This window comes from Microtus pennsylvanicus, chromosome 15 (genome assembly GCF_037038515.1).
Source record: "Microtus pennsylvanicus isolate mMicPen1 chromosome 15, mMicPen1.hap1, whole genome shotgun sequence".
In the NCBI taxonomy this organism is placed as follows: domain Eukaryota; kingdom Metazoa; phylum Chordata; class Mammalia; order Rodentia; family Cricetidae; genus Microtus; species Microtus pennsylvanicus.
The window spans coordinates 8693596-8697744 of NC_134593.1; positions in this window are offsets into that span (position 1 = coordinate 8693596).

Consider the following 4149-nt stretch of genomic DNA (forward strand, 5'->3'; position numbering starts at 1 on the left):
TGGTGATGAGGGACCGTGGTAGTCTGAATGTAACTGCCCGCTCTAAGCTCATAAGGGAGCGGCACTATCAGGAAGTGTGACCCTTTGAAGGGGGTGTGGCCTTGTTGGAGAAAGTTTGTCGCTTTGTTTTGAGGTCCTCTGTGGTCAAGATACCACCCAGTATCACAGTCCATTGCCTGTTGCCTTCTGTTCAAGATGTAGCCAGCACCATGTCTGCCCAAACCTCACAACGATCCCTGCCATGATGATAATGGACCGAACCTGTGAAATTGCAAACCACCACCTCAATGAAATGTTTTTTCCTTTATAAAAGTTGCCATGGTCCTAGTGTCTCTTCACAGCAACAGAAAGCGTAACTAAGGCAGGGATGTGAAGCATATGCAGGCTATAGCTACTGTCCATGCACAGGCATCAGTCTATGTCATTCATGTCAGACATGCACACTGTATACTCACGGACACAATAAACAAATGTAACAAAAAGAGGCAGGATATCAAGTTCCACTCCACACTGAGGGATCTCAGGTGACACCTTTGGACATTAAAGTTAAAAAAAATTGACTCCTGCTGTATTCTGTTTATGACAATTTAGTTTTCTTATGTACTATGCAGATATGTTATAATGTATGTCAAAAATACTTAGATTTGTCCTTGTGCTGATGGCCATTAATTTGTGTTGCTTTCAATTGTTATGTTATACAGAAAGATTACAACCTGATATTTTGGTCCATTCATACCTTTTGAAACTATTGCCTTAGTCAAGATGGGGAAGTATGCCACCCCATTCCAAACTTTCTCCAGTGTTTCTAAATTCCTCTCCTTGTTGTTCTAGGGTACAAAACTGGTTTGCTTTCTGACACCATAAGTTAGTTTTCATTTTTCTAGAATGTTTAAAAAATTGTTTTTATTGAGCTATATATTTTTCTCCACTCCCCTTCCTTTTTCCCCCTCCCCTTCTACCCTCTCATGTGGTCTCCATACCCCCAATTTACCCAGGACATGTTGTCTTTTTCTACTTCCCATGTAGATTAGACCCATGTATGTCTCTCTTAGGGTCCTCTTTGTTGTCTAGATTTTTTGGGATTGTGAATTGTAGGCTAGTTTTTCTTTGTTTTATGTCTAAAAGGCACTAATGAGTGAGTACATATGATATTTGTCTTTCTGGGTCTTGGTTACCTCACTCAATATGATGTTTTCTAGATCCATCCATTTGTCTGCAAATTTCAAGATGTCATTTTTTTTTGCTATGTGGTACTCCATTGTGTAAATGTGCCATATTTTCCTTATCCATTCTTTGGTTGAGGGGCATTTAAGTTGTTTCCAGATTCTGGCTATGACAAACAATGCTGCTATGAACATAGTTGAGCATATGTCCTTGAGGTATGATTGAGCATCCTTTGGATATACCCAGGAGTTGTATTTCTGGGTCTTGAGAAAGGTTGTTTCCTAATTTTCTGAGAAGTCGCCACACTGACATCCAAAGGGGCTATATCAGCTTGCACTCCCACCAGCAATGCAGAATTGTTTCCTTTACCCTACAATCTCTCCAGCATAAGCTGTCATCAGTGTTTTTGATCTTGGCCATAGTTGGGTCTTATGTGCTATCAATGGTATAGTGTGTCTATCACTTTCCATAATAATTCAAAAATTCACTCATGTCTTTACATAAATCTTCAGTTCATTTTTTAAAATAACAAGTAACTTTATTGAGTAATGTCTTCATTTATTTTCTGTTGCTGTGATAACCTTGGGGAGAAAAGGGTTTGTTTAGCTTATATGTCCCAGTCACAGACCATTGTTGAGAGGAGAAGCCAAAGCAAGGACTAAATCAGAGCAGGAACCTGGAAGCAGGAACTGAAGCAGAGACCATGGTTGGGTGCTGCTTGCTGCTTGCTCCCAATGGCTTGCTCTGCCTGCTTTCTTGCACCTTTAAGGACCATCTGCCTGTGTTTGCTCTCCAGGGGCCTAGGCCCTCCCACATCAAACATTAATCAAGAAAGTGCCCCCTCAGACTAGCCTACAGGCCAATAGAATGGAGGCATTTTCTTAATTGGAGCTCCCTCTTATCAGACAAACCCACTTTGTATCAAGTTGACGGAAACTAGCCAGCACCCATGAATGTAGCACGATTATCCACTTACATATTGCACTAATTTCTTTCCTTGTTGCTGGGACATAATACTCCAATGGAAGCAGCTTCAGGGGGGAAAGCCTGTTCTGATTCACAGTAAGATTGGTGATGGTGGGAAGTAAGCACAGCAGAAGCAGTCGGTCATGTAATGTCCATAGCCAGAGAGAGCAGTGACGCATGAGTGTGGCCCAGTTCCTTTCTCTGTTTAGTATAGCCCAGTATCCTATTCAGGAATGGTGCCACCTCCATCACTAGCCTCAAGTTAATCTCCCACAGGCATGCCCAGAGGCCCATCACCCAGAGTCTTTCAAGTTGACAGTTGCCAATACCCATCACATTGTTTCACATTTATGGCAAATATAGAGTGTACTGGGTGGTTTTGTGTATCAACTTGACACAAGCTAGAGTCATCAGGGGAAGGAGCCTCAGATGAGAAGATGCCTGGATGAGATCCATCTGGAAGGCATCACCTCATTTAGTGATCAGTGGGGGAGGGCCTATGGTCAGTGGTGCCATCCCTGGGCTACTGGTCCTGGGTTCTATAAGAAAGCAGACTGAGCAAACCATGGTAAGTAAACCAGTAAGCAGTTCCTCTCCATGGCCTCTGCATCAACTCCTCCCTCCAGGATCCTGTCCTGACTTCCTTCAGTGATGAACAGCAATGCTGAAGTGTAAGCCTAATAAACCCTTTCCTCCCCAACTTACTTTTTGGTCATAGAAACCCTAAGATAGGAAGAGGTCAGCCTGTATCAGATTAAAGAAAACTTCAAGTAGCATCTCTGGCATTTGACTAAGATCAGATATAGAAGATGACCTCAAAAGTCTGGAAAGTTGAAGGCTGGAGTCAGGCAGATAAGCCAGGAAATTCTTGTAGAATCTCCCTGGGAGATGATACAGTTCTGAACTGGAAAGCTTTAGCATGGCTGACGAGTATGAAATAAATATGAAAGATTGAGGAGGCAAATCACGGACTATGAGAGATAGATATGGGAGGTGAGGCAAAAGAAGGTGCTTCACACAGAGTCTGGGATGCAGCTGAGTGCCTGATGAAAGTAAGATTATTAACACCTAAAGTGTCAGAAGAGTGGCAAGTGTAGTCCTGCCAAGATGTAACTTGAGGTTACCTAGACTTTTTAGTTAGATACGCTTGGTAGCAGTTAAATACTGAAATCTTAAGTGGAGGAGAGCAAGTTTTTACCATAGGTATTGATATGAGTGTAAGGGTCACCTGGAACTAGCTAGGCCTCTGGGCATGTCTGTGGATTATCTTCATTTCGTTTAATCGAGGTAGGTGGATTATCTTCATTGCATTTAATCAAGGTGGGATGACATGTCCACTGTGGGTGGCGTCATTCCTTGGCTTGGGTCCTGGACTATACACTTGGAGCAAGGGAGAGGGAGCAGCAGCTTGCATCGGTTTTGCTTTGCTTCTTGACTTGATACCATGTAGTTAACACCCTCAAGCTCCTGCCTGCTTCTTCTCCACTATGGCAGAATGAAACCCAGAAGTGTGTTTCAAAATAAACACTTTCTCTCTTACATGGCCTTTGTCAGGGTATTTTATCAAAACCACAGAAAAAGTAACTGAGACAGCATCACTCAATGGTAGTGAAAACCAGGAAAAGGCATGTGCTCTGATCTCCTAGAGATGGTTCTTGGTCTTCTGAGCAAGAAATACAACCAACTTCAGTGTGTGCCAGATGACAAGGCCTTGAAAGGGACCACAAATGAACCAACCAAATATCCTGGTTGACTAACCAAGCTCCTGCCTTAGCAACGAGAAATGTCTCAAATGCTGTGTTCAACCTCTGTTTCATTCCTCCTCCAGGGTTTTCCTGTTCTGCCCTTGAAAGCACAGGAACGCTGCTGCTTGAGATTCGGAGGATTGACGTGAGGCAAAGACCACGCTTCTTTAGTTCTCTCTGCTCGCCAGAAAGATCTTGCAATTTCTCGGCGGAGAAGCAATTACAAAGCCAGACTTAGACGGTCCAAGAATACGTTTTTTCCTCTTATATATAC